The 20,813-nt window shown below is 38.8% G+C and overlaps 1 protein-coding gene across 1 annotated transcript in view; it reads right to left on the reverse strand.

Moving 5' to 3' along the window:
• Positions 1-20,813, reverse strand: part of Slc8a1 (solute carrier family 8 (sodium/calcium exchanger), member 1) — a 384,678-nt gene that overhangs the window by 323,796 nt on the left and 40,069 nt on the right. The window lies entirely within an intron of this gene.

Here is a 20,813-nt window from a genome sequence, read left to right on the forward strand (position 1 = left end):
GCCGCGACCCTCGGGTGCCCTCGGCGATCGCGGGGCGGGGGCACGACGCGTCCCCGAGCCCGGGTGGGGTCGGGAGCCCCGCAGCCTCCGGGGCTCTGTCGCTGAGATTTCCCGATTTCCTCGCGGCTCCGGGCCCCGCAGTGCGCTGTGGCCGCGCGCGCTAGCCCTGTGGTCCCGGGCGCCCAGCCCAGGGCTTCCACGCGCAGACGGGGCGCTGCAACTTTTCTTGTGAACCTTTCTCGCCTCATCCACAGATGGAACCCCGACTCCTACTCGCCTACCCGTTTCTCACCTCCGAATTTGTTACTCCAGATATATCTTTCTTCCTCCACATTCTACCCCTGTGCTAAAGGAAGCCTTCTTTTAGTAAAGCGATCGGGGGATGAATCAATGATTAAAAACAAAATAATCCTTACTCTGTGTTTTTCCTACATATCGGTTATGCAGCCCTCTACGCTAGCTACTAGATGCTGAACAAGCAGATGAGGCTGGGAGAGTGGGGGGTGTCTCCAGCCCCGGAGTCTTGCTGGTATTTCCCACAAAGACTGCAGCTCACCTGGGAATAAAGACCAAGAGGCTGTTTAGTGTGAAAGCCACGCCGCTTTTAAACTACAGACAGGAGTAAAAGCTAAACACTGAGATTGAGTCAGGGAAGACCTAATGCAGCAATCGACGAACCATTCATTGCCCTTTCCAAGAGAAGCTTTTTCACTGCCAATACATCACTTCCCCATAATTAATAAAGGAGCACTGCAGCAGGCCCTTGCTCTCTTGACGGCTCATTCATCCTTACAAACCCTTAATGACTTGGCAGGATGAAAGGCCAGACCCACTGTGGAGTTCATGGCTCTCCAACCTGGCTGCAGGTCAGGCACACCTGGGAACGCAGACCGATGGTGCAGAGCCTGGTATGGATGCTGATGCGGTAGCTCCCTTCGGGGGGCCCCCAGTTTGTATTTTCGGAGCACCAGTTGACATTGGCCCTTGTGGCTTACTAAGGTGCGGGACATCAGGAGCTGCTGCATGAGGACGGGAAGCAGAGGAAACAGCAAAGCAGAAGGCAGAGTTTCAGATTTGTCAGTGGAGCTCTTTGCCGGTACTTACAGCGCTGTTCTGGCAGCCAGACCTCAGGAAAAGAGATTCTGACTCCAGGAATCCTAATTGGACTCGGTAACAAAGAGGGAGGAATGACACAAGACAGAGAAGATGCCTTCCTCAGCCACCTTGCCAGTGGCTGTGCATCGGATCTGCTGGGGAGCTTTTAAAAATACCAGTGGTTAGGCCACACCCCAGGCTGATGAACTGGAGTCTCTGGAACTAAGACTCACGCATCAGTAATTTAATTTTTTTTTTTTTTTTAATGTTCCCTGGTCCATGGACAACCAAGGTTGGGAACTACTGCTCTAGGCCAACATGAAGGTGGATATGAATCAGCTGGGGGGGGGGCAATTTCTTATTCACTAGACCTTGGTTCAGGGGTCATAGCAAATTTGTAAAGGACACTGATGCTCCCTGAATGAAGTGGGCTCTTTCACATCTATCTAGTGGTTATGGACCCCGGCTTGGCAGAGGAAACTCCAAGCTGCCTCTTGTCTTGCAAATCTGTAGGAATCCCTCCTTCCCAAGAACATTTTCTTTGCAGAGTCAAATGTTCTTGAGAGCCACTCTCCACACAGACTTTTTGTTAGACTTCACTGGCTAGTACATGTGGGGCGTCGCAGAAGGTCGCCATTTCTCTGTTCAAGTGTGTCCTCACCTGCAAGCTGACGTCCAGGGAGTGTGAGAGGTACCAGTGTTTGGCTCTCTGAAAGGGGTTGGAGAGAAAAGTGGCTGCTTTCTAAATGACACAGAAAAGACTGCAATTGAAGACTCCAGGCAGACGAAATAGAATCCAGGTAATAAAGGAGACCCGGGGAAGAGCTAAGGAAAAATGTGAGCAGTGAGCTCTCTCTCATTGGAATAGATTTTATAGGAAGGGTGGGGCCTGTTCTGCTGCTGCAGGCCACTTAGTAACAAGATGTTCTTGAAAGTGCAAGCAGATTGGTGACACAGGATGACAGCAGCTTTGATCTTTAAATGCCTGTGTGCCAGTATTACCTACATTTCATTGTGTTCTAGCCAAAAAGACGTTAAAGTTATGCCTCGGTCCTCCATATTCCCCTTCTTTCCTACTCTAAGTGGGTAGGTTAATTTGAACTCTTGGGGACAAAAAATAAAGCATTGCATGCTCTTCACTTTATCTGCAATTATTAAAAAGAAGCAACCTAGTGCCTGATGATCTGATACTCATTTTGATGCGGCTCAATTTCTGAACCCCTAATGTTCTTTCTTCTTCTTTTTTTTTTTTTAATAGGCACCTTTATAATGGTTCTAGCGCCTGGGGCAAATGAAACCTTTTGCTCCCTCCTAAATGTCATAGTCATACATGACTGGATTTTTATTGCAAGAATTATCAAAGGCTACATCACCAGCACAAGGCAACTGGAGACTACAGCTCTAGGTAAGGAAATAGTGAGGCCACTGCAGGCTGCGGTTTTGGAGATAAACACTGTACCCGAGAAGGGGGTGATTTACATTATGATTGCAATAGTATTTCTGAATGGCTTTCTCATAGACTGAGTGCTACTTTATCCTTTGGACTTGGGATTTAGAGTTCCCACTCTCTGTTGCTACCTTGTGAAAACAATAACACAGAAACTTAAGGACTCCACAGGAAAATCACTTAAATATATCCTAAAGATGGCTCAGCATTTCAGGAACTATTTCCTAGCAAATATTCAAGAGATCCTTCAGCGTATTCCTTTTCAAACCAAGTATAGATGATAGAAACTTGGTCTTTTTATTCAGTCTACAGAAAAATTAGAAATGAGATCATGAATACCAAACATTGTTTTTAAAATATTTGATAGGGTATTAAAACACCCCATAGTTTTTTCTTGTTGTTGTAGGGAAAACAAGTACTTTGTTATAGTTCTTTTCACTTTTTACTTTGAATTACCTAGGTCGGAGGTACCACGACTGTTTTTGCCATAAATGTGTTCATATAGTGCTAGTCATGCTCCCTCTACACACACACACACACACTCACACACACTCACACACACTCACTCACAATTTCCTACTCTGCCAGCTGTCACCACCCACCTATCTGTTTATCCACAGCATCAGTCTCACACCCCTCATACTGATTATTATGGTTGGGATCCAAAATGCCCCTGCCCAGGAAAATATTGTGTTGAAAACTTGGTTGCTGATGGTTTTCCAGGAGTGACTGGATAATGGGCACTCTACCTCCATATTTTGAGAGCATTATTGGGAGTTGATGGAACCTTGGGTGGTGGGGCTTCCGTGAAATGAATCAGTCATGAGACGATGCCTGGCCCCAGCCCCTTCTTTTCTGACTGTCCCATTCTTAGCCTTGCTGAGGTAAGCAGCTTTTCCCCACCATGTGCTGCAGAGCGTGATTTTCAGCCCTGCTTCAGACCTATAGTGATAGGGCCAGAAAACTGCGGACTGACACCACAGGCCCAAATAAATCTCTCCTCCTTTAAATTGCTCATGTCAGATATTTTATTACAGCAATGAAAAGCTGATTTACACACTGGTTTCTGCAGAAGAGGAAGGTGTTGCAGTACTCCCAGCCAGGCCAGTAGTGGAGCACAGCAGGAGCCGTTTCCCCATTTTCCCACTGGGCCCTTTATTTTGTCCTTTAGATTTTCTGTGCTGCCAGTTGGACCCAGGGTCCTTTGCTTTAAGGGTGACCATGGGGATTCTTTGTTGACTTCTAAGTGCTATTCTTTCCTTCTTTCTCCAGTTGAGCTTTTACTTCTCTGCCTTGTTTTGAGCAGTTAAACACCATCGGTGTACCAGCTCTAGTGCAAATCCTTGTAGCAGATAAAAGTCCAGAGTAAGAACAGCCTCCAGGTAGACTTGAAGTTACAACCTTTCTCTGCCGTGCTACATTACTGAGGGATCACCCACATCCTCTGAGTCCTCAATCAATGTGTTGCAGTGTTGAGGTTGCAAAGACCTGCAATTCTACATTTGATCAACTTACATTTAAGGGTTGGGTTGTATAGAATTCTGATGTTTTTTTTTTTCATTGCTCCTTTTTTATATGAAGAAAATGCCAAATTTACATCCCACAAATCTACCAATAGTAGGTCAATGGCCGAATCATCATCAAAGCAATCAGTGGATCTGAAAAGAATAACTGTCTAATTCAGACTTGGAAGTCAAAATATCCATCCAAGTTAGAGACCCACAGTTCTGCTCCTGCTTTGGGGATGTGGAGAAGTTTTTTAAATTCTAAAATCTTACTATGTTTTGGTCTGGAAAACCTTGATCATAAATTCATCCATCAAGAAATTGTAAGAAATTGCTTATTCTCATTCTTGACCATAGTAATTAATAAATTATATTATTATTAGCAATAGTACAATTCTATAAAAATTGTATCCACATGAATTTTTAAAACCTAAATAATGAGGCTTTCCATAACCAGGCCATCTCATAATTGATCATAATTATGCCATGATGCTATTATTCAAAAGTCTACATCCAGTGAGTAATCCAGGAAAATATGCATTTCTGCTTTAGGGGAAGCACTTTCTGTCTCTGTAATGAAAGAAGCTGCTTGTATTTTCTGATTTTGTAAGCACAGACAGTAGTTATGTTTGTTCACAGTATTTCTTTTTTTTTAAATGTGTGGGTATCAATCAGATCACATATCTTTTAAATCTTTGAGTAGAATTTCAGAGAGTCATTTTAAATCTTATTACAACTCAGATTTTGCTTTTCAGAGGAAGGTTACTAACACAGGGCTTTATAGGACATGAACTTCTACACTAAGTTTGCATAGACTTCCTCAATATAGATTCAAGGACTTCCCATCAATAGTAACTCAAGGCTCGCTCCTCCTTCCCTCCCCCTTTCGCTCTTGTGCCTTTTGCTGTCTTCTGCTGCTCTGAAGTGTTGCCCCTGTGCCATGCCACCCTGCCCTGGAGCCAGCTGATTACAGACTGAAACCTCCACAAACTGTGAGATAAATAAATATTTCTCTCTTTAAAAAAAAAATAGTAACTCAAAATGAGCTACCTGAGGTGCTGTGTCCTGGGCTAGTGCTCCCCAAAGTCCGATTCAGAAGCAGTGTTCCTGAGAGATTGCATGTCAGCTTGTTCAATAAATTTCTAAGGTGTCGTCTATGATGTATAGCTCCCCCACTGCACCTTCAGTTGCTGGCCACTGATCTGAATCGAAGAACCGCCAGTAGTTTAGTGTTAACACAATGCCTAAAAAGTTGCTCTTGAACATGGTCATAGCAATGCGATCTGTAGGAAATGGACTGAACTTGTGTGTGTCTTAATCTATGATTCTGTTGATGCTGGATCCGCTACAACCAGCAGTGCCTGGATAATGAAAATGTATGTTCCCAGATCTAAAAGTTCAGACTTATTCAGTGCCCTAAAGAATTCTTAGTTATCACAAACAAGGAAAGTTCAGAAGCTATGTTCTATTTTCTGCTTGCTTATTAGTACATGTTTGTACTAATAAAGTAATTACATTTATCATGAGGAGTTAGCACATGCATGAACATATTTTAATTCTTTTTTTTCACCACCTTTCCCTCCTCTGTCCTCCCTGCATCTCTTGTTCTCCTTTTCTTTTGCAAAAGATCTATCTCCCTGTTTCTTATTGTCATTTATTTTGGCCTTTAATTTATTTCTACTTTGGGGTTCTCATATAAGATAAATCGTAACATATTTGAGCCATGCATCAGATTTATTTCACTAAACACTATGATCTCAAGGTGTACTCATTTGCCCACAAAGACTCAAGTTTATCCTTCTTCATTTTCTTTCTTTTAGATATCATCATGTGACATGAAAAGTTTAGCTATCTTTGTATTTGTTTTAATATTTCTATGTATATCAGAATAAACAGTAAGCTATTTGTATAAGCATTAAAAGTATTTGCTTTTACAACTTATTTTTATGTAATAAACTATTAAAAACAAGTCAGAGGAGTCATGGTCATTTTATTTTGTAGACTGAGTATGAGACTACAAAGGGATTTACTCAATCCTAGCTCCACCTGTGTATCAAATCATTTGTTTTATGGTTTTGGTTTTTTTTTTCCTGGTACCAGGAATTGAACTCATGACCTTGCTCTTGCCAGGCAGGCTCTGTGCTGCTGAGCTAAATCCCCAGCCCCTCAAATCATTTGTTTTAAAATCATCCTGAAGCCCAGCTCCCCACCTTTGGCGATTCTCTTCTTGCTGGTTAGAGGTCCAGTCTGGATTTTGTGTCTGGGTGTGTGTGCATGCGTACCTATGTGTAGGGGTGTGGGAGGGTGTACTGGAAATATTTTTGTTTTTCTTACTTTTTTGTTCAATTCTCTAGGTAGTTCTAAAGTTCAGTCAGGGTAGAAAACCACTGGGGTAAGCAAGCCTAAGTAGATATTTAATTATAAAGCCTGATAAAAAGCTCCCTTATATCCAGCACAGTATATTTTCTATTCTGCTCCATTGGAAATTGATATTAACAGATTATAAAAATGAGGACTTTTTGTGGGAATTTATAAAAACTTACACACATTTGAGGGCCTTCCTGAGTCTTTGAGAGGCAGAAGGTGGTGTCTTAATTAAACTGATGAAGATAATCAAACAAATTGGAAAATGTGACCAGGAACGTGCAGTCCATGGCAGTCAGGTCTATGTCTGCCTTGTCCTCACTCTTAGAACAGTGTACCCCCAGCATCTAGGGCATTTTTTGAGTATGGTGGATGAATAAACACATATTGTCCACTGGAAGGGGACTATTGTATGTGGAAAGAAGAGAGACTTTGCTTATAGAGTTAATGCTTTGGCTCTTGTCCACTGCAAATTGTAACTTAACACCAATTACCTCCTTGTAGCAGAGTGCAGGCCTTGGTGAGCAACTGAGATAGTCACTGTATCCACACTCACAGTCCCGCCTGGCCACCTGCTTTGTGATGACAGACAGATTGTCTGTAACACTGCAGGAGCTTGAACCACGCAGAGATGGCAATCTGACCAGGCCTCAGGCTTGAGCCTGTAAACTGACCCTTTGTTGCTTATCTCAGGAATTACTTATAAGCTCTCATTTGGCCCCATTTATAAACAAGTCAGAGAATCTCTTATTTCCTCATTAAGTTCATTAAGTATGTACTTTATGGGGGTCAAGCTTAAAGTTTTAAGAATATTTCAAGAATCAAGCAACCCTGAGCTTTCTGATTATGTTGATCCAGTCACTGTAGAACTCATTAAAGGCAAGAAGTTGGGCAAGCAGAGAAGAATAAAACATAGCTTATAGTCACCATATTAACTCATTTGTTCATTCATTTCTTCACGTATACATTCAACACATATCTGTGAGGACCTCTTTTGGATCAAACACTCATCTCAGATGCTGAAGAAAGAACAGGAAGAAATATCAATAAAGTCTCTGCTCTTTTGGAACTTACATTCTTTTAGAAAAAACAGCATGCAGCAAGCAAAATGAACAAATTAACACACTGTAGGGTGTCAAAGAGAAATAAAACAGTGAAAGCAATAAAAGAAGGAAAATAAAATAGGGTGTTTTGGGAGAGGAAGTCCTAGTCTAATTGGCCAGCTCTGTAGGGACGTGAATAGCTTTCCTACTGAAACACCATCATTTCTTTTCAGGATTCCAACCAGATTAAATAATAAGCCTTGTATGTGGTTTTTGTGATGATTTTTTTCTATCCTGCACTGAAGCTCTTCCGGCATTGCCACCTCAAAACCACTGGAGTTTATTAGGGTTAGTGACAGATATACGGTCACATGAGTCACACCTCTGTACTGAGGGACCTGTTCATATTATATAAACCTGTCAGTTGTCCCAAACAGACAGAATGCTCCCAGGAGTGCCACACAAAGTGACAGCATTCCTTCTAAGGTGTAGATGCTATAAAAATTCTAAACGCCCCTGCGGTTTTACTTAATGAATAGTATCTCAATAACGTACCTGCATGGCCAGCTTTACATCAATAAGCCCTACCAGAAGCAAGTTCCTTGCCGCAGAGGCACCAGCGCTGGTAAGGACAGAGGGTTCTCTCTCTCATATGCATACCCTAGCAGAAGCTCAGTGCTTCTTGGATGAGAGTCAGCCACGCTTCCTTTTCTTTTACATTCTTTCTCCCTTCTTATTTGAAATTACCCAGGACAGACATACACACGTGCTTGCACAGCTGACAATACACTCTTGCACAAACATACACTAGTCCATATTCATTGTTCTTAACTACAGCTGTACACTTCTTTCTTGAAAAATTTGCAAATAGGCATGAAAATAATAACTAGCTACTTGTTTTTATTTTTTTAAATTATGTATGGCCTTTTATTTGCAGGGTTTAATATACTTTGTTTTAAATCTACCTGAAGTGTCACAGGCTAAAGCAGATTATGAACCATGGGTTGCTGAGTTTTATTTTCTTCCTATTTATTTTGTCAAAAAAGAAAAACAGAAAAGAAAGCTTGGAACACAGAACTTGCTCAAGAAAAGGTAACGCTTGGATGGAAAGTTGTTCAACACCTCAGAGTGCTTACCTAATCCATAATACAGAACCAATACATGAATGAATGATGAAGGTGAACAGAATATGTGTCATTATAGAGCAATCATGTAATGAGCATGTTGTAGCAGATGTACTTTCTGGCTTTTTACATCATTTAGGCAGTAAATATAACTACTACATTCAGATACATGGTGGTTAAAAAGTGCACTAGATATCATCTGTGATCCCTAGGAATTTAGTATAAGTAGAATTATTTTCAAGACTTTGAAGAAGTGCATGCTATGTGGTTTATGAAGGTACATCTTGATGGTATGTTTGAGACATTAAAGTGGGCATGACCAGTGGTAAAGAGACCAGAGAAGAGATGGATAAAATTGTCTCAAAGAGGACCCGAGTAGTGACTGTAAATGACAATCCTTTTTCCTCAATTTGACTCTCTTCTTGGCAGAATTTCATTACCTCCAGGACCAATAGTTTTTGAAAGCACTGTTTTCATTTTGTTGGAGTCATTCTGGATGCTTTCAACTGGAACACATATGATTTCTATAAGGCTGTTAGTATGCTAAGAAAAGAACTCCCTTTAAAGACTTTCATACCACCGAAGGGGGTGGGGGTGGTAGTCTGCTTTAGAGTCCAGAGAATATTTCATCACTGCCATGATGAATGGTGATAATAAAAATAGACAGACCTTGGGTTGGTTTTATTATTGTAGTTAGATTCTCTATAGACAATGCACGCCCTTATTCTTTGCACCTTAGAGTTACTGCCTCCACTTCCTCTACCCTGGCATGCTGCTGCTATAGCAATCGGAGAATATCTGGTCTTCTTTGTACAACATAGAGCTGAGTTGTAACAAGGGAACAGGTGAAAAAAATCCCTTACTCCCACTAACTTTTAAATTTACTATGTAGGAAAGCTGAATGGAGCCAAGCTTGGTGAAGTATGAACTTTAGATAGAGCATCCTACTTCCCCTGACTATACTTATTTTTACTATTTTACTATCATTTTAGAATTATGCAAAATCAGTGGGGGAAATCTGAATGTGCATGAAGATCATCTATGAACATTCAATGATGTCTAGGATTTTTGGTACTGGGAGTCAAACTTAGGACCTCGCACTTGGCCAGGCAGGCCCTTGTGCCACGGAGTGTACGCCCAGCCCATGTTGTTGTTGTTAAACACATTCTAATTAGTTGGATAGCAGGTCAAAGAGTAACATCAATTGGTTTAATCTTCTGTGTGTATTTGTGACATCTGACACTTCCTAATGTGATACAAACTGGAAAACCGTACATTCACCACTATGAGAAATCTAGTACTAATTTACCTCAATTTGACCTTATAAGTTTTATTTGTAAAATAAAAAGCACATGTTACACTTTTAGATGTTTATTCTCTCATTTTAAGGTAGAATATCTTCACTTGGTTTAAATGAATGTAATTAATCAATATTAATTAGACTTAGGTGTACTTAAACTTTATTTTGACATGTTATATTTATTTATATATAAATATTAATAATAGGAAAACTTAATGAGTTTCTAGACCAATTTGGAAACTTTGTTTTTATTAGAGAGGGTCTCTTTTGTGAGAAATAAATCAGAAGTATGCTTGCATTTTGTGAAATGGACTTAGATTTTGTTGTTATTACCTGCTAGCTATAAGATCACAGGTGAAAATTGTTCATCCGTTTATTTGCTTCCTCATCATGTATTTTATGAGTGACTGTTAAAACACTTAGATGTGAGAGTCATCAATGGACAAATGGGACTTTCATTTTTAGGAGAAAGAAACAGCAATGATGCAAATCATGCACTGCACTATTTTAACATTGTAGTAAGCAGCAGCAGGGAGACACTGGGTGGGTTTTGACATTTGCGAGAAGAGTGAACTGGCCTATTTTAGGGAAGTCTTCACAGCTCTAAAAGATGACAAGCCACTGTAAAGATGATTCCTACAAGAGGAGAATGAACTCAGTATTGTCCTGGACAGGAAAAGCTCTGCACGTTAAGGCCCACAGGTGAGAAAGTGGGAGGAATAGGAGAAAAATCTAAGCATGTAAAGTCCAGAAGTTGAGAGAGGATATTGCCAGGGGCGATGGTATAAGAAGGGTTCTGCAAGACTTGAGAAGTGGCCTTTGGTCTTTTTCTTAAGGACGTGATGACGCTGCTGCTTCACTTTGTAGGCTTAGTTTCACCGTGGAAAGACTGAACCTTACAGTGCCTGGACTCCTCCGTCCCTTGCCCACCTTTCCTTCTCTCATGTTATTTAGCAAAAATCCTTCAGAGTTAGAAGTTAGGAGATATTTGACAACTGGAAAATGAACACTAAATTAAGTCATATTTCCTAGATACGATTTTACCTTCAGTGCTGTGCCTTATCAACGGTCTCCTGTGTGATTATCAGTAATCACAACAATTACTAAAATTCCCTGCCAGGCTGCTTTTCAAACTACTTGATGGAACCTTGTTCTTTTATGCCACATCCCTTCCTAATTTGCTGTCCAAAATTACTCTCTTAGATCGATGGATCAAGGAGAATGATTAGAAAATAAATAACACATCCACAGTTAATGTAACCAAAAAAAAGCTTTGGTTTAAGTGTAGAAAGGAACCAATGCGTTTCTTAACTTTGAAAGAGCCCTACATTTCTACATGTTCTTTGAAATTCTTTCCACTGTAGCACAAAGACCAAACAGTGGTGGCTCATACGTTGGCCTCTCTGTTTACAACTGTGGAGCAAAGTACCCACCAGCTCCTAGTCTTGGAGATAAAAGGAATAAAGGTCAGCAAAAAGTGCTTTAGTGATTGTAAGAAGGAGAGAATAACATCTGACTGTCCAGTCGGCCTCTGGTCTACTTTGCATCATGTATTCCTAGAGTAAGTGAGAATCCACTGGAGAGAAACGGGGTGTGGAGGACTTGGTATTAGAGAGATAATGTATTTTAAATGATCTTAGGCATGAAGTTGTCGTGGAGAGATGACATTGAGGCTGTGGATCAGCAAGGGCTCTACCCAGGCCATGAAGTGAAATTTGTGTGAGGCCACAAGTTGGGTGGATCCATAAGACAACAATCACACATGAGGTCCCTCCATGCCTGGAAGGGACATGAGTGCAGAGTACCTCTGGACAGTTGAGTACTTTGCCCAAGCACACTGAACATAAAATGAGTGAGATTAGTGGCAGGGCCCGTCACGAAGGAGCTGTATCCTGACCACAAGAGGTGTTTTCTCTTCTGCCTCTCACCATGGGCGTGTAGGGGACAGGAGGTGGGCAGGGGAATTAACAGTGTCCCTTTGCTTTCCAAGACTCAGGAACTGAAGTTCTCAATTGATATGCTCCCAAAGGGAAAAATCTGAAAATTCATGAAATGTTCTGTTGTTGTCACAGTAATGTAGAAGCTGCTGAGGACATTAACTAGGCCGGAGCCAGAGATTCACTGCATCTTGCAGTGCGTGGGAACGGGCAATTAATTGTCCTTCATTCCATATAAATTTCAGGTGTCCTGCGGAGCATTTACATAGGCGAAAGCTCTATCATTCCAAGCCAATTACTCTCAGTGTTAGATAAAAACTGTGGGTGTTTTGCATGTTTTAATTTACACTCACTTTTGCAGAAATGAACTAGTGTGTGTATTGAAGAAAGACTATAACTTTGTTTCCTTTATAATTTAATGTGAACTCTTTATCATTTTAGAAAATCACTGCTGGCAATGTTGTCTGTTAGTGCTTCTGGCTGTTGCCCTTGTTTAGTTTCACCTACCTAACAGGGCAAGTATCTGACCACCATACCTAATCCAGTGTGGCCACACCTGAGTGTTCATATTGTGTGAAAATATTGATTTATTGAAAAAGATTATTATGTATACTCTTATGTGTTCTAGTTGGAGCATTCTGTAGAGTTTTAAATATATGGGGAATTAGTTATATTATCAACTCTATTTTAAAATAATGTGCTCTAGTTTTGTTATAAAAGGGCATTATGATCTGAATATAGCTCCCAAAATTCACGTATTGGAAAGCAAATCTCCAACATGTTGGGAGATAAAGCCTATTGGGAAGCTTTTATATCATGAGGCCTCTGCTCTTACAAATGGATTACTGTCAGCAACATAAAGGTGTGGATTACAGGAGTGGATTTGGTCTCTTATGCCCTTCTGCCATGGGAAGACATAGGGTTCTCTATTATTACCCTTCTACCTTCCACCCCCTTATGTGTGAGAACACATAAAGGTCCTCACTATATGCAGAACCTTGACCTTGGACTTCTTAGCCTCCAAAATTGAGAAAATAAATGTCTGTTCTTTATTAACTACCCAGTCTGAGATATTTTGTTGTGGCAGTACAAAACAGACTGAGACAAGCAGGAAATTGGCTAAGTGAAGTGATAACCTCTCCAAGTTATTATAAATGTAGTCTGCTATTGTGAGAGCAGGGGTTTGGGGGAAATTTTTGAATTAATTATGAGACTGACATTTAACAATAGATAGGAATGAGTCACTTACCAGAATGAGACTCTTTCAGTAACTAAAAGTGCCTGAAGATGTTCTGGACTGATATGTCTTTCTGAGAGTTATTGCAGGAAGGAAGCTGTGCTGCTGCTCCACCAGAGGCTGCCCCTGGAAAGTATCCTGGGACCGAGGCCCCCCATAGCCTTGACATCCAATAAGACAGTCGGCTACCTGTCACACCCCTGAAGGGTAGAAAGTTCTGTTCCTAATTGCTAGTAAGACTGTAACTTCTCTGAATCTTAGTTCCCTTGCAAATTTAGGATGCTGATGACTTTTCTGCTTCTTTCAATATCACTGTGTGAATCATGGGGTGCAATAAATGTAAAGTGTTCTGTAATGACAGGAAATATGATCCTGTAGCTTCTTGCAGCCACAGTGCCCAGGCCCATGCTGTGCATATAATAATATGTAATAATTCATGTTCATCTGTTCACTGGGCTGTCTTTTGTTCTGGTAAGCCTAGATGTCAGCATTTATGACTTAGACTCCATATTTCCAATGGGAGCTAGTTAATGCCTTTATTTAGATGTGTGTTATACCTGAGAAGCTATAGATGATTACTGGACATCAGTAACTCCTCGTGAATACCTGAGAGCATTAAATATAATGGTACCTACATATTCAGATTAGTCAGTCATATATCCTACAGATTAGTCAGTCATATATCCTACCAGTGTTCTCAAAACAAAATGTGCAGAGAGTGGAAGAGAAGCTTCCACTAAGTTTTAAAAAGAAGATTAAAGTGAGAGTAAACTCCCACCTGGTGCACATCAGGAGGGCAGTTAATTACAGATTCTACAGAGAGGACTGGAGCAATTCCAGGAGGCTGGCTGGAGGCTAAGTTGTTTAGAGCACTGTGCTTGTCATGTCCTTTAGGGTATCTGTCTGACCTCTAGGAAGGTTGTTCAGCTTCATTCCCCCGCTCCATTCACAGACTGTACTGTTAACCCCAAGTTTTCTATCCTGGAAATGCTATCTTTTTGCATAGAGTGGAGATAGTGCTGGAAAATTGCTGCAAACCCAACCCCATCACTAAAGGAATCACTGGAGGTGAAAAGATGTGGCCTGTACGGCACGGTGCTGCCCTGTAGAACGCTTGGTAGCACCACTCTTGCAAGGGTCAGTATTGCCAAACCTGAAGAGCAAAGGGGCTGTGAACTGCTGTTAAATATAGACCGAGAGAGGACAAAAGTCTAAACTATGTCATTCACGGCTCTAAATTATCTTTCTCTCAATTAAAAGCATTGGTGGCTACCGTTGTCTCCTTTTAGGTTTGTTCTATAGAATAATGATTTGCTGGCTTTTTTTTTCCTCTTTTTAAAGAATTTTTTTCCTTAATTAAAGGTCATATAATGTGTCTTTCCATTTGATATTCACATAAAAACATCATAGTATCTATCTCATCATTCTCTTCAGAACTCTGCACACTTTAATTAAATCCCAGTTAATTTCCTCTTTTTCCAAAGAAAACAATAGAGGCTTTCTGCCAGATTTTAAATTTACTAGTATATTCACCATCTTTATCTAGCACATTAATGACATGTATTAAATTTTATGGTTTTTTATCATCTTCACAAAGAAATTTTTGACCACACTAATTCAAAGACAACAGTAGTGAATCCCAACCATCTTGTCTAGTGAAACTGTTTCTAATATTTTTTCTGTTTTTACTTTATATTCCCTTTAATGGTTTGATCAATCTTGCATTCTTACATCTGGTAATCTGAGCAGCTTTGTTGAAGATAACAGTAAGTAATGTAACAACCACTGTTAATGCCTATCATTTTGTTGTGAAACCCTGTATCATTTTTATTGTTTTTACATTGTTTTGTTTTTGTTGTTGCTATTTTGTTATTGTTCTTTTTTATTATTCTTTTTTTTTTTTTTTTGGTTTTTCTCCGGTACCGGGAACCGAACTCACGACCTTGAACTTGCCATCTTTTTTATTATTCTTTTCAAAATAAAATAAAATACTATCTAAAAATAAAAAAATAATTTTCTTATCTGATCATAAGAATGGGCATAAGACAGATGTATTCACTATTAACTACTAGTATAACTTTAAGCAAATTACTTCTCCTTCCTATATTTCAGGGTACATATCTGTAAAATAGGAGAAGTGGATAGATTTTGATCTTTTTCACTCATTAAAACTTTGAAATATCATAGTATAAATTCTCAATGCTTACTCTTCTGGAATCAGATCTTACTTTGATTACATTGTGCTTTACAAGCAATTGATAGGGCATTATTAACATCTCTTTGTATTCCTGAAAATTCTTTTATCACATACAATGTATAATCATTCCTTTTCTCTGGAAACATAATTTAGTACCATTTGCTTATTCAAAAATAGTTGTTATTTAGTGTGGTTTATGTAAATTATACACTACTATTGTCTTTTATAAAAACATGCTGGTTCTTTTCATTTTTTATTTTAAAGAGAATAAAAAATAAAAAAATTAAAAACAATACAGAGTATGCTGCTTTTTATCCATGTAAATAGTTTCTTCTACTCAGCAATCCTCAGACTATTTTAACCATAAAACTTTTAATATAGTTTTACATTATTCTTAACATTGCTCGCTAGGTTTAAGTAAATGCCTTCTAAACCGATTGAAAGATTATCACAAAATTCATCTTAATTAGAAGTGGTTTCCTCTTCTGGTGATTTTTGTATCTCCTATGTAAGTCCAGAGTAGTAATAAGTGTTTAAAGACATAGCCCACCTTTACCATAGTCGACTTTAAACATGTACACAGTGGAAGGAATAGTGGGACAAGCTCCATTTCCTCACTTTATGTCTCAGCAATCGTCAACTGGTGGTTGATTTGGTTGCATTTAGATCTTCCCTCCACCCTTTGCATTTGATCATTTTAAATCAAATAGTGCATATTATTTCACCAGCATGTACTTCACAGTATTATTGACTTCTCAAAGAAGACTATATGTCCAAACTGAAACAATATTGTCACACTCAGAATTTTACAATAATTTTTTAGTCCCATCAGATATGTCTGATTATCTCATTAACAGTAGGTCTACAAATGGCTTAAGAGGGCCATGATCTAAATGATAATAAGACATTAAAGGTATTTTTATACATACACACATTGTTTATAAATTTCCTTTCTGTCTTTTTTCCTTGCAGTTTAATATCTGAAAATACCAGTTGTTTTGGGGTGTCAAGTTGCATACTTTCTGGGGTGGGGTGACTGCAGTCTTTTGAACTGCTCCAGTGGATTTCTCTGTCCCTTGACTTTCCTATGAACTTCAATATTATTGCGGTGACAATGTCATTAATAGTGTTGTTTACATGTCTTCTCTTGTGTAAAGAAGTATGTAAAGTCTGACTGTCATCTTTTAATGTCTTAAAAACTGTCAGTGTGTTCAGGTATTGTCACCTTAGTCATTTATTACAAAGTTTCCCACCAGATGTTCTCAGTGACCACTGAAAATTTTTGCCTACCTTTTGTTATTTCACTGGAATTTAAAGTATTTATATTCTAAAATTATCACTACTTTACCATTTATTTAGTTAGAATTCTTAAAATAACTTTTTCTTCTCAGCTCTTTGTTTACTCTGAGTTCAGTTTGAGCAGCATTTGACTACTCTCAATAAATCTTACTTATGTATATTCTTTCCCATTTAACCTTATTATAACTAACCCACATGTTAATGTATCTTTCTCCCTTTAGAAAACAGAATTTAAAGTTACTGTCCTTTGGTTAAAGCCCCAAATTAATAGAGACTTAAAAATTTCCCAATTTTCACATTTTTTTCTGGAGGTCAATGGCCCACTTTATACAATTCTTAATATGCATATCCTTAGGGTAAGATTACTCAAAGTAACAGATACTGTACTTGAAGTAAATGGTTGAAGAGTATCCACAATGCATAGGAGTCCAGAAAAGTATTGTTTATAATGGCACAAAATTATTGCCAAAAAATCTAAATGTCTAAAGATATGTTAAGACATTATGATCACAATGTGCACCCATTAAAAATGAGATCATAGACCTGTACTGACAAGAGAGAAGTGATAGAGATCAATGTAGGTCTATATTGATATGTACACATATATTGTGTTAGGAGCAAGTTGTAAAATATCATAAATAGTTGGATCTTATATTCGCTAAAAATAGCTTCATATATAGTTTTCTTTTTGTGGTACCGGGAGTCGAACTCAGGACCTTGTGCTTGCCAGGCAGGTACTTATGCCACTGAGTTATATCCTTGGCCCCTAGCTTCATATATAGTTATAAAAATATGTATAGAAAAAATTCTGAAAGACTGTCCTTCCAATTATAACCTGTATTTATTAGATTTTGTGTAGTCACATTTGAATAATTTTCTGTTTAATTTCATTAGTACATAAACTTTTCTACAATTAATAAAAATGAAATTTAATTTATATTGTATGATTAAAGAAGTACTCTGCACGTATATTGCAGCACAAGCCCAATGAAACAATTTTTAATTTGAAACTGAAGAAGATCCCTATGCATTGTCACTTAGATCTAACACATGTTGTTTATTCTTCCCTTAATATGGTCCCGGTTCAGATTACAAAAGGGTAAGTGGCATTGCTCTTCCTGTGAGTTTCAGAGCTCTCTTTTTAAAACTTAACATACCAACTTTCTACCTATCACGTGTGAGGAGTGGTGATTTCATCTTGCAGTGGGCTGCTGGAAGCTTTGCATGAAGAGCTGTTTCTCAGATGGAAACTTTTGCCACTCCTAGCATCCCATAGTGCATGGAGACTGTCTATAGAGGTCTATTTAATCTTCAGAACCATTCTCTGACATGAGTATAAATAACTACTTCACAGGTGAGAGTAAAGCCCATAAATTCCTAAGCAGGGACTTAGATCCCCAATTTTTTATTCCCTCCTGTCCCTGCTTGATCATGGCATTCCACATCACTCCTATTCACTTCTTTTCTTCCTTGCCTGTCCTATGTGACAAGCCTTAATTACAGAGAGTATCTTATTTAGTTCTCTGTCACATTTCTGTTGGAATAGACTACATCATCAGTCAATGTCTAAGCTCATGGCATTTGCGCAATTCAACCCCTATGAAACAGGGACATGCTACTTCTTGCCCTCCTTGTACACTGAGACAGTAATAAATTGTAAGCTAAACACACAGATTTGCTTTTGCTGCCTAAAATATAATGTTTCTCCATCAGTCATAAAGGGGAATCACACCCTTCATTAAAATAAGAAGGCACTGACCTCAAGCATGTGTGTGGAAATACCCTATTCACATAGCCCCAGGCAATAAAGTTGACAGGAAGTCTGAAATGATTACCGCAATTGCAAGGAGCTGAAACAAATTTTTTTTGAAATTGCAAATAGTAAAACTAACACCCAACTTGAGCAAGATAGGGCAAGTTCCATTTTTTAATCAAAACCTAAAACAGAACCTCCATATGTATTACACTAGCAGATCTTAAAAAAATAGGAAGTTCTTAAAAATGTTCCTTTTATTGTAATGTGCCATTTAACAGATGAAAATGTCAGAGCACCAGGCAGATTGGGATAGACAATTCTTCTCCTTGAGAAAGGAATAGACTGTGATTCACTGTCAACCAGGAAAACGGCAAGCATGGAGCCTGGAAGAAGAAAAATGGTCATGGTAGAGGAAGATCAAGTGCTGTTAAAGAACTTCTGACTTTCATCACAGTGAGGAAATGCCCATTTTACAGGTAAACCCTGCAGTAAACTTTCACCAGCATATTGTGCAGTAAGGAATATGAAATTGCATTGGTGGGCGTGATTTAAGTCTGACAACATCTGTAATTCACATTAGTCCTTTAATCTCTGTGAGCTTTATAAAATTGCTCCTTTAATAAAATGGGAACGAGACATTCCATCTTACTTCACGGAGATAGAGAGACTGCATGAGAGCACACATAAGGAAGCATTTTGTGAAAGACAAAGCACTACATTAACATAAGGCTGAATCAGAGTTATTTGCCAACTCCGTATCTGTCTGTGGTCACCCAATGGAACTGTGTCATAATGTGTAATCCTCTAACAAATGTATTTTAAGTGCCTAATATGGACCGTGCCTGTCTGAAGTGCTGTTGATATAACAGTAAACACAACAAAATTTCCTGCACTCAGAATTTTCTTATCAAATCAGTGGCCACTGCTAAATTTGTGACAAATGCTAATTTATTTAACTCAACCTATTATGGGCACTTATCACATGTCAAGAACCAGTATGAAATAGAAGATTCAGAATATTTGTTGTTGTGGAGTTTATGAATTACAAAACAGCCCAGAGTTTGTCACCTTGAAGGTGAGCTATGAAACAACACAATATAACTCAGATAATGTGTGGAACAGACACACGATTCAGATATGGGGGGCAGACAGGTCATCTGAAGGTAGTGTCACTCACATCAGAAGGAAGAACACAGAATGAAAGTGCTGGGCAAATTTCCCATCTACTCTGCATTTCAGAGTGTAGAGCACCTGGGTAGGTGTGCCCAAGGGAAAGAGACCTGTCACGCAAAGGACGGAGAAATCAGCACATGACAAATAACACAAGAATGGAAGACATTCAGCCTGGAAGATTAAAGATTTAATGAAAATGGTCTAATTATAAATAAATTCAATTTATCTGATGTGATTTCAGATAGTAGATTTCAATTAGTGGCCAAGTGTAAACCTTCAGGAAAGCCTTACTCCCGCTCCTTTCACTCCTGAGAATATCCTCTCCTCACTAACTAATATCACTTCGTCTGAATCCCAGCACTCCCTCTCCCTCTCCCTGCTTTATTTTTCTCCACAGCATATAACACTTTCTGTCAAATCTATTTTTTACTTATCATTTCTTAGTCTGCCTTTCCCCAAAATAATGCGTCATTTGGAGACAAAGATTTTAAATGCTTCATTCCTTGCCATATTTTGAGTTCCTGGAAGAGTGTCTAGCCCATAAATATTGTTGAATAAATGAATTAGAGTTGCCCGGGGCATGAAAGGGGTTGTTGCGTAGAGTGATTTTTCTTTTTTTGATCAGAGACAATCAGAAGATGGTGTTACTTTTTACTACTGTATTAATGCAGTGAGTAAAAGTCAGGATAAAGTGGATTTAAGGGGCTTTTTTGTTTTTCTGATGAAAATATATAGAATTTTATTAGTGTAAGTGAGGAACTCAATACCTCTTGCATGCTTATGCAATTCTGAAATTTTTAAGTTTATGCTGATTCTGAAAAACATATTTACTCTATTGTGATACAAACTTATATTCAAAATAAATGTAGACATAGGATTAAAATTAAAAACATCATTTCACATGTCATAGTCCTAGTGCAATTGTAAAAATAATTTCCCTGATCTAGGATATCCCATTTAAGATTCTTTCTGCTGCAGTGCTTCCTTCATTGCAAATAATAATGGATTTTCTCAATGGACGGTCTGCCTACAAGGCTGCATTTCATTGGCTTTCATGATGCTCTGCCGGGACAATTATCTTCTAGGAATAGGACTTTAAATATGGTGTCCTGGCTAGGGAAACAATGTCACTAGGAGATGATATACCTGGCAACTAACAGAGTGGCTTTTCTATAATTATTAATCTTCATAAGATGCAGTTTTTGTTTCTTTCTTCAGGCATATATTTAAACTACATAATGAAGCCTTATTATATGCTTCCTGGTTAGTACACCAGAAGGGGAAATTTACTGTTAGACGAAAACATACATGATTTTTCAGCAAGGGAAACTGCTGC

Source organism: Chinchilla lanigera, unplaced genomic scaffold (assembly GCF_000276665.1).
Source record: "Chinchilla lanigera isolate Chin_1 unplaced genomic scaffold, ChiLan1.0 scaffold00040, whole genome shotgun sequence".
NCBI lineage: Eukaryota > Metazoa > Chordata > Mammalia > Rodentia > Chinchillidae > Chinchilla > Chinchilla lanigera.